Here is a 17,993-nt window from a genome sequence, read left to right on the forward strand (position 1 = left end):
ATTTACTGAGTCATTTGAAAAAAATAAGCCTATTATTTCTGAACATACCATATTTTTATGAATACTAATTTTTCAAAATGGAAAAGTTAATGAAAAGAGTAGCATGGCTTTTCACTTTCTATATCTCCCTAATGTTTGACTTATTAAAAAAAACAGTTGGATTCTCATATCTGCTTCTGCATTCAGTCTGTTGGGATATGTTGCCTTGATTGAAGTAAATAGGGAAAATGTGACTTTGCCCAGACGTGTAATTGGTAAAAGGAAGACCCTTGTGGATCCCCTGAAAGGATCTCAAGAGACCTCCTGCGGGAGTTCTTGGACCACACTTTGAGAAACATGCTGATTTAGTATGGGAGGAAACATGCTGCAGTCTGACCAGAAGGAGGCAGTAGAGAGGCAGAGATTTAAAATTCAAGAGAGGGAGGTATAATCGAAAGAATGTACCAATTTGGATAGAGTATTCTCCTTCTTAAGGAGAGGAGGTAGAGAGGGTAGAGTTGTAAGGATAGATATGGCTATAAATATGTTTGGAGGAATGGAGGCAGTTGCCAGATTTTACCTCTACTACCTTCAGTTTTCTCTGAAATAGGAGTGGGGCCCACAGAATGGTGTGGGGACTGTGGAATGCCATGAAGGTATTGCTATAGTTGTGTCTGTATGCATACTGCAAGGTGAAATGCTGGCTGTGTGAAGGTTTAAGTATTTCTGTGAGCAAGAACCTGCATTTCTAGTAAAGTGCAGAGAATATCTTGAGCTGGATCTTCATCCCAGAAGCTCTCTTGCCACCCTTTAACTCAAATGAGCCAAGTTAAAGTAAACATCAAGAACACCTTAGGTTCAAAACAGAAATCAACAAAAACATCCTGAGTCTGAGATGTGTGAACACAATAGTGGAAGGACTTTTCTTTTTCACTTGGTTTTTTAAAGTGAAGTTTGTTAGCTAATTGTATGGGTATGTATATATGACATGTATTTGAGCATTTGAGCTGTGAGTATTTTTAGTACTAAATTAGCAGTGCTAGTTGGAAGAGAATCTCTCCAAAGCCCCGGTTTTGAGATTGGGGCTTGTGTGTCTATAGTGAGCATGCCACTGTGTGGGTCTCTACTGTACTAGATTTTGTGTCCTTAGGTTGGGAGAGCTGGTGTGCATGCCTGTGTGCATGTATATGTAGGAGGCAGATTCACATTTTATTTTGAATGTCTTTGTTGTTTAAGTCTTACTTGAAATGGTCAGAACAAACAAAAGTAGATATAAGAGAGAAAATTGGGAGTACCTTAGCTGCAGAAGAAAATTCAGTTTGAGAAATAAAATTATGAGTGGTACTTTACATAATATTTTTAGTTCATGTGATATAAAATTAAGAGGTTTAATCAAATTTTCCCTTTTAATGGGGAAAGTTTTAAAACACAAAGATCTGTTCCAAGAAACAACAAATGCTGGTGAGGATGCAGAGAAAGGGGAACCCTCCTGCACTGTTGGTGGGAATGTAAATTAGTTCAGTCATTGTGGAAAGCAATATTGACGGTCCTCAAAAAACTAAAAATAGAAATACCATTTGACTCAGGAATTCCACTCCTAGGAATTTACCTGAAGAAAACAAGATCCCTGATTCAAAAAGACATATACACCCCTATGTTTATTGCAGGACTATACACAATAGCTAAGATATGGAAGCAACTTAAGTGTCCATTAATAGGTGAATGGATAAAGAAGAGGTGGTACATATGCACAATGGAACATTATTCAGCCATTAAAAGAAAACAAATTCTACCATTTGCAACAACATGGATGGAGCTAGAGGGTATTATGCTCAGTGAAATCAGCCAGGCAGAGAAAGACAAGTACCAAATGATTTCACTCACCTGTGGAGTGTAACAATGAAGCAAAACTGAAGGAACAAAACAGCAGTAGACACACAGACTCCAAGAAGGGACTAGCGGTTACCAAAGGGAGGGGTTGAGGAGGGTGGATGGGGAGGGAGGGAGAAGGGGATTGAGGGGCACAATAATTCTCAATCACAATATAGGCAGGATATGGGGAAAGCAATACATCATGGAGAAGACAAGTAATGACTCTATAGCATCTTACTACACTGATAGATGGTGATTGCAATGGGGGGGGGGTTAGGACTTAATAATATGGGTGAATGTTGAAACCACAGTGTCGTTCATGTGAAACCTTTATAAGATTGTATATCAATGATACTTTAATTAAGAAAAAACTAAGATCTGTTCCCATCAATCTGGAATAGTGCAAACCTTTCTCTCCCATAAACTATTTCCCCTAAACATGGAAGTACTTAGGTACATCTTGGCATCTTTTCATTTTTCTACATAATAGGTATGGGTTTGGGATAATTGCTGATTCATAGGTTGATTCTTAGGATAAGCCCTTAATTTAATAAAAGCCTTTAAGTCACTTGGTAAATGCTGATAAAGTTTACCATGTCTTGAAAAAATCTTGGAGCTGGAAGGAAACTACAGGACATCAGGTTTGTCTTCATTTTATAGCTTAAGAAACTAAACCAAGAGGTTAAGGGGGCTCCTGAAGTCCCCCTCAATGGCTTGTTGCAGATATTTTTTTCTTCTGGTCTTATATGCTTTTCTTTCCACCAGAGACCTAAACACCTCATGGTTATAAACATGCAGTGAGGCTTTAGAGTCTTCTGTGGCACAAATAAAATTACAGTCATCTCTATGCATTTGAGGAGCCTCTCTCCTTAAGTCTCAGTTTACTTGGTTCATTTAGGTCTGTCTATGGTTCTTGTCTCTTTTTTGAATATCTCCAGCTCATTATCTCTTTGCAGTGTTTTATTCTGTCTTGTGGGTTCTCTGTATCTTTACCCATGAATGCGCACCATTCCGTCTGTTTCTCTATCAGTCTTTCTCTCCCCTTGGGTATCTCATTCCGTCTCTCTCTTTCTCCCTTCTTAATCTTTTCTCTTAATTGGTAGTAAAGGGTTGTTTAGGAAAGTTCTCTGCTCTTCTCTTTTTATCGTCCATGTTCTTTCCATTTTCTTAGCCTTTTATCTTTCATGAGACATATTGATCTGTAGTTTTCTGTTTTGGTCTTTGTCTAATTTTGATATCAGGATAATACTGGCCTCGTAAAATGAGTTGGGAAGTGTACCTTCATCTTTTATTTTCCGGATGAGATTGTTTAGGACTGGTGTTATTTCTCCTTTAAAAGTTTGGTAGAATTTTCCAGTAAAGCCATTTGGGCATAGAGACTTATTTTTTGGGAGCCTTTAAATTATGAATTCAATTTCCTTGATAGTTATAGAACTATTTAGATTATCTGTTTCATCTTGATTGAGTTTTGGTAGTTTGTGGTTTTTAAGGAATTAGTCTATTGTTTCTAAATTTTAAAATTTATGAGTGTAAAGTTGTTGTTCATCATATTCTCTTACTATCCTTTTGATAGCTCCAGACTCTTTAGTGATATTCTATTTCATTTCGACATTGGTAATGTATGTTATCTCTGTTTTAATTTTTGTTAGTCTTGGGAATCAGCTTGTTAAAATTGATTTTCTCTATTAGTTTTTCTGTTTCAATTTCATTGATTTTTTAATCTGACCCTCTTCTTGCTTTGGGTTTATTTTTCTCTTTTTTTTCTAGTTTCTTTAGGTAGAAACTTAGATTACTGTTTTGAGACCATTTCTCTTTTTCTAATCTAAGCATTTGATGCTATAAATTTCCCTCTCAGCTCTTCTTAAGCTGTATTCCTACATATGTTGCTGTGTCATTTTCATTGAGTTTTATGTGTAATTTATTTCATTTTTTACTTCCTTTTTGATCACTTGGAAATTAAGTAATACACTTCTAAATAATCATTTTTCTTCCTGTTTGGAGAAGTTTCTTTAGCTGTTTTTTAAGGGCAGGCTTGTAAGTGACAAATTCTTGTAGTTTCCCTTCATCTGAGAATGTTTTTCCCCCCTTTCATTCCTGAAGGATAGTTTTACCAGACATAGAATTCACAGATGACATTTCTTAGTCATTTGACCTTTGTATACATTGTGAAATGATCATCTCAATGAGTCTAGTTACTATCTGTCACCATACAAAATTAATACAGTATGATTGACTATATTCTCCATGCTGCACATTATTACATCCACATGACATAGTTATTTTACAACTGGAAGTTTACACTTCTTGATCCTCTTCACCCAGTTTGTTACCTCTAATCCCCCTCCCTCTGTATCTGTGAGTTTGGGTTTTGTTTTGTTTGCTTGATTTACTTTTCAGATTCCACATATAAGTTAAATCATGGGGCATTTGTCTTTCTCTGTTTGACTTATTTCACTTAGCATAATACCCTCTAGGCCCATCTGTGTTGTCATAATAGCAAGATTTCATTCATTTTTTATGGCCAAGTAGTATTCCTGTGTGTGTGTGTGTGTGTGTGTGTCTGTGTGTGTGTGTGTGTGTGTGTGTGTGTGTGTGTGTCTGTGTGTATCTTATTTATCCATTCATCCATTGATAGATACTTAAGTTGTTTTCATATCCTGGCCTTTGTAAATAATGTTTCAGTGAACATAGGGATGTGTATACCTTTTTGAGTTTGTTTTTGATTTCTTTAGATAGATAACCTAGAAGTGGGATTGCTGGATCATGTGGTAGTTCTATTCTTAAGTTTTTGAGGAACCTCCGTACTATTTTCTATAATGGTGTACCAGTTTACATTCCCAGCAACAGTGCATGAGGGTTCCCTTATTTGTATCAAGGTAGTGCTGGCCTTGTAAAATGAGTTTGGGAGTGTTCCCTCCTGTTCAGTTTTTTGGAAGAGTTTGAGAAGGATAGGTAATAAATTTTGTTTGAATATTCATTAGAATTCACCAATGAAGCTGTCTGCTCCTGGACTTTTGTTGGGAGGTTTTTGGTTACTGTTTCAAACACCTGATTAGTAATTGGTGTATTCATATTTTCTATGTCTTCCTGATTTAGTCTTGCAAGGTGATATGTTTCTAGGAATTTGTATATTCTTCTAAGTTGTCCAATTTTAGGCATATAATTGTTCATAGTAGTCTCTTATGATCCTTTGTATTTCTGTGGTATCAGTTGTAACTTCCTTCATTCCTGATTATATTTATTTGAGCCCTCTCTCTTTATTTCTTGATGAATTTAGCTAACGGTTTTTCAATTTTATTTATCTTTTCAAAGAACCAGCTCTTGGCTTCATTTATTTTTTTCTATTGTCTTTTTAGTCTCTATTTTAAAAAATTTCCATTATGATCTGTATTATTTCCTTCATTCTCCTAACTTTGGGCTTCATCATTTGTTCTTTTTCTAATTCTTTTAAGTGTAAAGTTAGACTGTTTTTTGAGATTTTATTTTTTCTTGAGGTAGGTCTAAACTGCTATGAAATTCCCTCTTAGAACTGCTTTTGCTGCATCCCATAGACTTGGGTATGTGGTTTCTCTGTTTTCATTTGTCTTTATGTATATTTTGATTTCTCCTTTGATTTCTTCAATGACCTAGTGATTTTTCAGTAGCATGTTGTTTAATCTCCACTTATTTGTGGTTTTTCCATGTTTTCTTCTTGTGATTGATTTGTAATTTCATACCATTACAGTCAGAAAAGCTGCTTGATACCACGTCAGTCTTCTTGAATTCACTGAGAGTGGCCTAACGTTGTCTGTCTTGGAAAATGTTCCATGTGTACTTGAGTAGATTGTATATTCTGCTTTTGGATGATGTTCTGTATATCTCTTAAATCTGTCTCATCTAATATGTCATTTAAGGCTGATGTTTCCTTATTGTTTTTCTGTCTGGATGATTTATCCATTGATGTAAGTGGGGTGTTAAAGTCTCTACTATTATGGTATTGCTGTCAGTTTCACCCTTTAGGTCTGTTAATATTTATTTTATACATTTCAGTGCTTCTGTGTGGGTGCATATATAGTTATAAAAGTTATGTCTTCTTGCTGGATTGACCCCTTTATAATTATATAATACTCTTCTTTGTCTTTTATTACAGTCTTTGTTTTAAAGTCTCTTGTCTGATATGAGTATACCTACACCAGCTTTCTTTTTGTTTTCATTTGCATGGAATAGTTTTCTCCATCCCTTGACTTTCAGTTTGTATGCATTCTTACATCTGAAGTGAATCTCTTATAGACAGTACATAGGTGAGTCTTGGTTTTTCATCCATTCAGCTACTCTTGTCTTTTGATTAGAGAATTTAATCCATTTACATTTAAAGTAATTAGTAATAGGTATGTACTAATTGCCATTTTGTTCATTGTTCCTGGCTATTTTTGCAGTTCGCCTCTGTTCCTTTCTTTCTTTCCTTTCTCTCTTCCCTTGTGGTTTAATGTCTTTCTTTAGTGTTTTGTTTAGATTCCTTTCTTGTTTTCTTTTGTGTATTTATTCTAAGCTTTTGCTTTGTGGTTACTGAGAAGTTCACATATAATGTCCTATCTATATATAACAGTTTATTTTAGTTTGATAGCAACCTAAATTTAAACACATTCCAAAACTACACCCACCCCACCCCTGATTTCATGCTTCTTTTATGTCACCTTCTACCTCTTTTATGTATCCCTTAACTAATTATTGTAGTTTTAGTTAACTTCACTGTTGTCTTTTAACAATTATCCTAGGTTTATAAGTGTTTTATCCACTACCTTTACTATATATTTACCTTTTCCAGTGAAAATTTTTTTCATATGTTTTCTTGTTATCAAGTATCATTTCTTTTCAGCTTAAAGAAGTCCCTTTAACATTTCTTGTAAGGTCAGTTTAGTGGTGATGAACTCATTTAGGTTTTGCTTTTCTGGAAAACTCTTTATCTCTCCTTCAATTCTGAATGATAATCTTGCTTGGTATATTATTCTTGGTTGGAAATTTGTTCCTTTCAGTACTTCAAATAGGTCATACCATTCCCTTCTGGTGTGCAAAGTTTCTGCTGAAGAATCTGCTGATAGCTTTATGGGGTTTCCCTTGTATATAACAAGTTGCTTTTCTCTTGCTTTAAGGTTCTCTCTTTATGTTTAACTTTTGATATTTTAATTATTTCATATCTTGATATGGATCTCTTTGGATTCATTTTTTTTAGAACTGTCTGGACTTCCTGGACATGGACATTTGTTTCCTTCCCCAGGTAAGAGAAGTTTTTAGCCATTATTTCTCCAAATAAATTTTCTGCCCCTTTTTCTCTCTCTTCTTCTTCTGGGACCCCTATAATGTGAATGTTATTTAGCTTGATGTAGTACAATAAGTCTCTGGTGTTATCTCCATTTTTAAAAATTTATTTTTTTCTTTTTGCTGCTCTGGATGGGTGAGTTCTAATGCTTTGTCTTCCAGTCCACTGTTCTGTTCTTCTGTTTCATCCAGTGTGCTGTTGAACACCTTTAGTGTATTTTTCAGTTAAATTCTTGTATTCTTCATCTCTGTGACTTATGTTTGCTACTTTTTTATCTTTTCTGTCTCTGTTGAAGTTCTCATTGTGTTCATCTATTCTTGTCCTGAGTATGATAAGCAATCATTATAACCATTACTTTGAATTCTGTATCAGTTAGATTACTTATTTACATATCTTTAAGGTCATTTTCTGAGGTTTTGTTTTGTTCTCTCATTTGGAACATATTTCCCTGTTTCCTCATTTTGCTTGACTCTGTTTCTACATTTTAAGTGAAATAGCCACACCTTTCAGTCTTGGAGGAGTGGTCTTGTTGGGTGATGAATCTTCTCATTTACTCTTGCCCTAGTTCTTGGTTGTCTCTAAAAACTTTGTGATTGTCTAAGCAGCTTGATTTATTCTTGATATGTCCCTGTTATTGAGGGTATGTTAAGAACTGTCAGTGACAGAAGGGGAAGAATCTCATTTAGCACCTAGTTTCAGGCTGATTGGAAGCTAGACCCTTAGGCAGCAGATTTTAAAGTATGCAAATACACACAGTCCTTTGGAGCAGAAATTGTAAACCTTGCTGGTGTCTAGACTGGGGAATCTAGATGTGTCCCCTCAGCAGCAGTTGCAAAAATCAGGGCTCCAGGTCAGTGGCAGCTTCCTTCTGGGAGGTGTCATTGAGCTGTAGTGAGGCCACGGTGGTGCTCATGGATGGTGTCTCCTTGCTTATGTTCTCTGGGAGCACCTCCATAGCTTCTATATGTGTGTCCCTTAGGCTGAAGCTCCAGGATAAATAAATAGGCCTCTTCACAAGAAGACTGAAGGTGTGTTTCAGTCTGCTGTTTGTGCAGTGCCCTGGGGGTGTTGGCCTGCCAAGAACTTTCCAAATATTATAGTCCCTTAGAGCTCAGGAATGCCAGCTCCCTTGGTCGCTAGGGCTGGGACAACAATGGATGTCCCCCATGTGGTTTGTATGCATCTGCTGTCTTAAGCAGGGCAACTGGAGAGTGAAGAGGGTGGGGCATGCTTGCTGACTTCAGAAAAGCAGCAGAAAAATGCCTTGACTACCTGCACATGCAGGCTTCAGCGATCCTTTGGGAGAGTGCCCTGCCTGCATGCGTGTGAGTCCTAGGTTGGGGGCAGGAGAATGCTGTGATTGTTTGCAATTGCCTACCCTAGCCAGGGAGCAGAGAATTGCAGTGACTGCCCATGATCTCGGGCCTCCCAGCAAGGTAGTAGGAGCATGCCCTGTTTGAGTGCTAGGGTAGGTGGAGAGTGCACTAATGAATTCTGCCAGTTCCTCCATCTCTGGAGAGAAGCCCAGATATCTTCTGCCCTTCTAGCAGATGCCCCCAGTCCAGCAAATGAATCTCCTTCGCATATAGTCCAGGTACTCTTTAAACTGGTGCTTTTGTGCTGGATCCTGTGACACGTGAGTCTGCATGTGAGTTCTTTAAAAGGAGATTCTCAATTTCCTACAGCACTTTGGGTCCTTTGGACATCAGCCCCATTCGTGTCCTGAGCTCATCTCTCTGGTGCAGATCTCAAGGGTGTCGGGGTGCTTGTTGTAGGACACCAGCACCTCACTTCTCTGAGAAAAGCACAGCACTGGTGAGATGCCTCCCTACTGGGTGTCAGTGTGCCAGGGATCGGGTTTTTTGCCAAGATGTGTCTCTGCCTGTCCTATTCATCTCAATATGATCCTTTTGTCCTTTGTTGTGGAGAAACAGTTCATCTTGTTTTCAGGTCTTCTTCAGAGAGAAATGACCCATATGCAGCTGTAGATTTGCAGCGCCTATGGGAGGAAGTGAGTTCAGGGTCTTCCTATACTACCATTCTGGACTCTTCTATAAAAACTGTTTTGGAGGCTAGAAATATTGAGAAAACTCCCCAGTTCATTTTATGTGGTTAGTAAGAAATGATGGGAAGCAGTCTTAGCATAAAGTTATGTTTTGTCTCTGTTTCTCAGATGATAACATTAATTTTGTCACCCACGTCTGCTTGTAATATCACCTGAAATGTATTCCTGACATTGGAAACCCAGACTTCCTCAGATGCCTGAAGTTACACCCCTAGCCGGTTTGCTTTTGGATGACTGGAGAGGCATCTGGTGCTTGTACTTAGTTTGTGAATAATTGTATAGCAGCCTTCTAGTCCTTAGGAACACTAGAGTTATGCAGAGAAATTCCATGGTGTTTTCATGACTAGGTATAGAGACCTATGTGTCTCCTTGCCAGAAGACTTACTAGCTTCTGTTTTCTGATTCCTGGTTACTCGTATCTTCTGTTAACACTATGACACTGTATTTGCTATTGTGCCATTCTGTGTTGGTGAAAACAAGTCTTCTGTATGAGGCCCAGGTGGTTGGGATTGTTTTTGTTTTTGTTTCATCAAATATGTTAAGAGGAAATATATCCTATAGAAGATACAAAGAAGAATCAAATGGAAATTTTAGAACTGAATAATAAAATAACCAAAATAAGAAAACTCAGCAGAGTGGAGAGGACAGAGGAAAGAATTAGTGAACTTCAAGTTGAATCATAGAAATTATACAATCTGAACAACAGAGAGAAAACTGAAGAAACTGAGCAGGGTCTGAGGCCTGTGGGACTGCAGCGAAACCTGTAACATTTGTGGTGAAGGGTGTTCCAAAAGGTGAGAAGAAAGAGGGTGAGGCTGAAAAAGTATTCAAAGAATCAATGCCTAAAAAGTCCCCAAATTTGACAAACAACATAAACCTACACATTCAAGAAACTTAGAAAATCCCAAACAAGATCAACCCAAAGAAATCTATGCCAAGACACATCATAATCAAATTTCAGAAAAATGAAGACCAAGAAGATATATTGAAAGCAGCCAGAGAGTAATGATACATTGTCTGTTGGGAAGAAAAACAATTTGAATGACAGGGGTTTCTCATGAGAAATTCTGGAGGCTAGAAAGAAATGGCGCAGCAGTTTTCAAATGCTGAAAGCATCGTCAGCCACAATTTATGTGTTCAGTGAAACTGTCCTTCAGAAATAAAAGGGAAATAAGGACATTCTCAGACTAAGAAAATCTAAAAGAATTTGTCCCTAGCAGACCCACCCTTACAAAATGTCTAAAGGAAGTTCTTGAAATAAAAAGGAAATGAAAGTCTTGAATCAACAGGAAGGAAGAAAGAACAAAGGAAAAGGCAAAAATAATGGGAATATACATTAGACTTTCTTTTTCCTCTTGAGTTTTCTAAATTATATTGGGCAGTTGAAGCAAAAAGTGTAACTTTGTTGGATGTGGTTCTCAATCTATATAGAGGAAATATTTAAGATAATTATTTTGTAAATGAAAGATAGAGACTTAACGGGAGGTAAGGTTTTTACATTTCACTTGAAATGTTAAAATTTCAACACCAATAGACTGAGAAGTTGTGAATGTGCAATATAATACCTAGAGCAATCACTAAACATTTATTTATGCATGTAACAACTTTTATGGACCCCAAGGGCATTATGCTGAGTAAAAAAAGCCAATCTTAAAAGGTCATATACCATATGATTCCATTTATATATAACATTTTCAAAATAGCACATTTAAACCGATGGAGAACAAATTAGTAGCTTCCAAGGGCTAGGGGTGGTGAGGTGAGTGGTCTTGACTCTAAAAACGAAGCATGAGGGACTCTTTGTGGTGATGGAATAGTTCTCTAACTTTATTGCATGTGATAAAATGGCATAGAACTCGACACACACATTGAACCAATGTCTATTTACTGGTTTTGATATACTGTACTATAGTTCTTTAAAATGTAACCATCGAAAGAAACTGGTGTAGGGGACACAGGAAAGATGGCTCTTTACTATCTTTGCTACTTCCTGTAAGTCATCGTTATTTCAAAACAAATTTTAAAAAGAGAAAAAAACCTTATATTTATTTGCTGAAAATATTTCCTTTTTATTGAAATTTCCATTTAATACATTTTTTTCAAAATGGAATATTGCTTTTCATTTTCTCCATTGTGAAATTTGACTGTTGCATAGAATAGTCAGTATGGTACTCATAGCTACTACTTGGATGGCAGTAGCCAATTAAAACAGGAATTTTCTCTCCTGATTTTACCATTCAAGTCATCATGGTTTTGAGCTGGGAGCTCTTGGTGCCAATATTATAGAAGCGGATGATAGAACTGCATCACCCCCATCTCACTCCACTGTAAAGTGGACTGATCTGTGGGATTACTTTTCCTTAGGAATGCTGAAAAACATTTAAATCCCTCGTATGTCTGCCTTACCCAGTGACCTAGTTTTATGAGTTGGGTGGCTGCAATCAGAGGTACAATGGTGGCTGTGGAATGGAATTCTCACTATGTAAGGTTTAATAAACAGCCTGTATGATTCCCTTCTTTATAACCTTGACTAACTGAACTTGGATTAACTGCAGGCTTTCTCTTGGAACGATCATATATTCCCCTCATTAATCAAATTTTCCAGAAGCTCTATCTGTACAACTAACTAGACTAGATCTCTCTGCAGAGGTGGGAATAGAAATTACTCTGGGACTCTTGGTTGGGTTACTGATTTACATAGTGTTAACGATTTGTATGTTAATTGGATGGGGAGGCCAAAGGATTGCATGTCATTTTAACCTGTTTCCTATTTCCCATTCTAGAGCCTTGCAGGATCAACTTACCTCATTTTTGGATTTCTCTTAATTACTTTTTATTTACATTTTATTCATGGCCAGAATTTAATATCAACTGGCACTTACTTGGAATATGACTTGGAGCTCTCTGCAACTGTATCAGGTGTTTACATATACTATCTCATTACTCCAAACAGCAATTCTTTATTTTAAGAAATAATTTAGTATTTTGGTATTCTCCCATGCTAGCATTACGTTTAAATACCAAATTAAATATTAAAAATTTGATGAATGGTGTCAAAAGTATTCTATATGACGTATGGGACTCCTACATTAGTTTGATACAATAGACTTACTAAATATATATTGAGAGACTTAATATCATTTCAATGCATATAATGAAGGAAATTCAGGAACCATAATAAAAAAGCTCATTTGTTGGAAAAAAAATATACAAGATAGAGTCAACCTGGCAGAAAATTTTCATCCATTTACTTATTTCATTCCCCCACTGTTCATCTTTGAAGAAATTTCTATTTCAAGTGTTATTACGAATATAAGAAAAAAGATGAGATGAACAATAGGAGATCCCAAGGTCTATGTAGTGGTTAAATGATAATGAAACCACTATAGTTTATCACGGTAAAGCAAACACACTTGGAAATGTATTATTGTTATTATTATCATCATTATGACAGTGTTGAGAGGGGCTCAATTAATCAATCAAGGGTGTAGCCATCTGATAGAAAGATGGGATTTGTAATAAGAGGTTTACTATTGGGTGGCAGATATGGCAGACAGCCCAGACAACATGCTTGGAATGGTGAACCACACATCCCACTGGCAACATTTGTGATACCGGAAGTGGTATCCATATATACGTATATAATCAGAGGAGTGGAAAAGGGGAGAAAAATAAGAGCACATATGTCAATGTGATTATAAAGCAGTGGACTCCCAAATTTTGAACCAACTTTCAAAATGCACCCATAATTTGAAATCTGGTTTTGTTTCCTTACAAATGCTAATAATATAACATACACTGCTTGTATTGTAATATATATAATGATAATAGTATAACTGTATATACATTCTTATCCAATAAATTGGCTGCTATATAATGTGGCAGGCAGCCTCCAAGATGGCTCCCAATGATATCTGCATCCTGGTATCCACACCTTTGTGAAATTCCCTTCCCTAGAGTGTGGGCTAGACTTACTGACTTGCTAATAATGAATAGAATATGGCAGAAGTGATGGGGTGCCCCTCCTGATATTAGATTATAAAAAGACTGTAACTTCCATCTCAGAATGCTGTCTCTTGAGCTGCTTGTTCTGGGGAGTTGGTCTGGGTCGCCATGACAAAATACCACAGACTGGGTGGCTTAAACAATAGAAATTTATTTTCTCACAGTTCTGGAGGCTTAAAGTCCCAGATCAAGATACTATTCTGTTCCTGGTGGTGGCACTCACTCTGGCTTGTAGGTGGCCACCATCTCTCTGTGTGTTCATGCGTACTCTTTGGGTGTATGGTTGGGGGAGAGAGAGAGCCTCTGGTGTCCCTTCTTACAATAGCACTAATTCTATTGGATCAGAGCTTCACCCTATGACCTCATCCTTAACTCCTTTAGAGGCCCTATCTCCAAATATAGTCACGCTGGGGGCTAGGGCTTTAATTTATGAATTTTGAGGGGACACAAACATATGGTCCACAATGTGGGGGAGGCCGGTTGCCATGCTATGAGGCAGGCCTGTGGAGAAGCACACACTAGTGAGCTCGGGAAGGGATCCTCTACAGCCTGCCAACAGCCATGGGAGTGATCTCAGACATGGAGTCTCTCCTAGGTGAGCCTAGAGATAACTGCAGGCCCAGCCCACGCTTTGCAGCCTCATCGGAGACTGAATCAATACCAGCTAGTTAAGCTGCTCCTGGATTCTTGATCTGCAGAAACTGTGAGATAATAAATGTTTTCAGCTGCTGCCTTTGGGATAATTTGTTATGTAGCAATAAATAATACATATAATATTATTTAATGTTTGGCTCTTCAGTTCTTTTATCAGAAGCTTCAGAAGTAGGGTCTATCATTAAGAGAGTCTGATTATCTGGGAGTGGAAGAATAGAGCATGTGAAAAGGGACTCCAACTCACTGTTTATTTACGGTCTTCTTCCCAGAAATGATATATATAATCTGAGTATCCTGACGAGTATAATGATTTTATCTAACTCAGGGAATTATACAGTGTTTTATGAGAGTTACCTCTAAGACCTCTGATTCTGCAAATGCATCCTGAATACAATGTATGGAAATTCGTTGTTACTACAGGATTTCAGATACAGTTGTCATTGCATATAATTTTTACCAGCGATTGCCACATGGTCTTTAGGGGGGGAGAGTTTGATAGCCAGAGGGAGGCAAAAATTGGCAAATGAACCCTTTACAATTACAGTGCTGCCCAGCAACCCTCAACTTTCCCGGATGCCCAGTGTAAGGGTCCGTTTGCCTCAAGCCTCTCAAGACTGTGGAGTACCGTGTGTGCTCCATTGGCATGCTGGAGTAGTTACATTCGTAGCCAATTAGCAGGGTGGCACACACTCCGCCAAGAAGCCCCAGTCTCTATAGACCCGGTATAGAGAGTGAAATTAGCTGAGACAAATACCTGTTAATCCCCCGTTCTTGGCTGGCGTGGAACGCCTACTGTGCAGTGCTAATAGTTCTGGGAAATCCCAATTCCCAGTGTCAAGAGTTGAACAGACTAAGTCTGTTAAACGAAGAAATTTACAGCGCATTAGCTTTGATCAAGAAATTCTAGGTGCAAGTCTCTTAAACAAATGAAGGCTGCTTGGGAATACAGGTCACCCTTTCTGGAAAGCTGTTTTTGAGGGAGTTTAATCTTCACTCTCTTTCCCATGCCAGAGCCAGGGGCAGAAAAGTGGCAGTTTGAGTGGCTGGATCTGGGGGCAGTAGAAAACAATCTTATTTGAACAAGAGGAAAGAACTGACTAACTATACTAGAGTTTTGTCCACAGGAACTTGGATATGGTTTTTGAAAATGTAAAATTTGTGACAAAAATTTCAAGAGATCTTACTTATGGCTTCCAGTGAAGCCTCGTTTATACTTTTATGTGTAAGCTGCGCCCTCTGCTGGCTGGATCCGGCCATGTTTCCGTCTTTCCCCCCCAACCCCCATTCCTGGGAAAAACGTGGTGTATTTTCCCATCTAAATTATGTTTTCAGTTGCGTTTTATCAGCTCGATGCTGTCTATGCAAAGAATGAGGCAAGCAGAATTGAAATCGTGGCTTGAACCATACTGTCTGTTACTCAAAGCTCTGCATTTACAGCTCTCAGAGAAGGGCAAAGAATTCAAAATTGTTAGGGACATGCTTATAAGTACTTAGATTCTGATTCCTTGGCTAAATTTGCAGACATCCAGGTTTGGTATTTTGTGGCATGTCTTTTAATGTAATCTTTGTTCTACTGTGAAAGGCAGAAAAATAATTCCTTAGTCCCAGGAAATGTTTTAAATTCAGACATGCTTTTAATTCTTGGTTACATGAAATACAACAGAGTTTGGCAATTGCACTGAGCTCCAAATAAGGGAATGAAGAGAGAATGAATAGAATCACAGTGAAAGAGGAGCAGGGTGGGCCGGCGAGACCAGTGAAGGAAAGAACAGTTATCTTTTGCTCATGGGCTGCTTTGCCTTGAGCCTAGGAAGAAATAGGATTTACATTTTGATATGTCAGTGAAAGGAAACCAAACGAAGTTGTGCAACTAACAGTTTAAGAGCTTCTAAGGCATAAAGCACTATCCAAATTTTTCCCCCCAAAAAGGAAGAAAGAAGTATCCAATTCCAGGCAAGGTGGAGGAGAAAATACAGCCTAGTTGCTTAAGATGAGTTAGGCCTGCCGTAAGGAGCAGTGGTGGTAAGTGGTGCTGTGGCATTTCCCTTCTGAGAAGGCACTTTCAAAATGTAGCCCAGGGTATTTGTGGAAGTGGGCCTACAGCATCCTAATCCCTCTAGACACTGACATGCATCATTTAACCCTCTCCTCTCATCCCCTGCATGGAGATTGGCACTGTTTGGTATAGTTGGCAGGACTAGAACCCCTGACAAATAACACAGGTGTTTTATAAACTGGGATTAAGTCACAGTTAGCAGAGATGTACAATTAAGCTGTTTGGATAACCCTCTCCCTCCTCCGGTTGGCTTTAGTTGATGAAAGCATTCCCTAATGACTGTGGTCACTGTATGCTCATTCTCTTTACCCCAGTGCATAAAAATCAAATATACAGCAAAGAAGTTTCTATTGATGTCAGGCCTTGGAAAACTAGCTTTTGGGCCAAGTTCATGTGTAAGGGTGTTAAGCCCTTACAAGAATGGATTCCAGCTACTCATGTTTACCAAGAGTTAGGGATCAAGACCTATGCTGTTATTCTACAATAGAATATTATGGTGACTGCATGGGGACGATACACAAACATGTTTGATTTGCAATATGTATGCAGTATAACATTGCTGAAACTTTGTAGCTGAAATCAAGCATTTGTCTTGACATTTTTATTTTAAAGACTGGATTTTGTTAATTTTTCCTATATGTGTAGTATATTCAAGTTAGTGATTGTTTGATAATCTAGTCCTTATAATTTGAAAGTTGTTCCTTCTGTACCACAGTGCTTACCAATAATTCAAACCAGAGTAAGAATTCAAAGCCTGGGTTTTAGAGTCCAATCGACCTGCATTTCACCTTAATGGATGTATGACCTTAGGTAAGTTATTTCATGTCTCTTGAACTTACTTCTCTTTAATTTTAAAATAAGGATAATTATAGTCCCTATTCATGGATTATAAGGATTTAGCTAAGTTATGTATAAAAAGTTGAACCCAATTCTTGGCCCTGTAACTTCTGAAAATGCTAGCCGTATAATGGATACATCAAATTAAAAAATCTTGGGATGAAGTCAGAAAGCATCGGTAGTTTTTTCTGGCTTCTTATGGTCTGTTTACATTTGTTTTGTGGCAAACGTTCTTCTCTAGCCACTGTTTAAAAATTCGGTCAAGTTGCAAGATTTCCTGGCTACTTATAGGAAAAAAGCGAGTTCTAAGGTGACTTTAATTTGAAAACCCAATCTCTGTTCAGTTAAACTTGTGTAGCTGTCTGCCCTTACCTGCTCTAAGTCTCTGCCCTGGTGACACACCCACGGCCTCTTAGTTCTGCAGGCTAGGCCCCCTGGCAGGCTGCCCTCTTGGTCAGAGTCCATATCTGATTCCTGGGATTGATACAAATTTGACCTTGTTACTAGTAGGAAGTGTTGTTACTTCCTAGGTCATGCTTTTCATCTGATGTCCCCAACTATACTGGTTTTCTAAAGCGGGAGCGAGTCAACATTTTCCCATGTGCTGTCTTCTGTTAAACATATATTAAGCTCTTCAGGTGATGCCTGTGGAGCCCCTCTCACCTGGCTTGGAGACGGGAGGTATTGGCCCCACTCCTTCCCATTCCCTTCGAGGATACAAGTGAGACTCAAAATTTAGCTCTCTCCAAAAAGTGAAAAAATTAGTAAAAACTCCCAAGTAAACGTCCTCTTATAGCTATTATCATCTGTATGAAAGAAATTTGATTTGATTTATACTTTTCTCTCATCTAGTCCGTATTGTGACCAAGTGGTATATGTTAATTTTACCACTTGTACAGGTAAAAACATCCTTTTTCTGAGAAACTTAATCTAATTAACTTTACCAAATGCTTTTGGTTCGCCAGTTTCTTTATTAAAGTATTATTGATTACAACCTTATGAAGGTGTCACATGAACATCATTGTGGTTTCAACATTCACCTCCATTATCAAGCCCCCATACCCCACCCCATTGCAGTCACCATCTATCAGGGTAGTAAGATGCTGTAGAGTCAGTACTTGTCTTCTCAGTGCTTTACTTTTCTTCCCCATGACCTGCCTATATTGTGAGTGCTAATTATAGTGCCCCTTCATCCCCTTCTACCTCCCTCCCCTTCCCCACCCCCTTCC

Source organism: Manis javanica, chromosome X, assembly GCF_040802235.1.
Source record: "Manis javanica isolate MJ-LG chromosome X, MJ_LKY, whole genome shotgun sequence".
NCBI classification, from domain to species: Eukaryota; Metazoa; Chordata; class Mammalia; order Pholidota; family Manidae; genus Manis; species Manis javanica.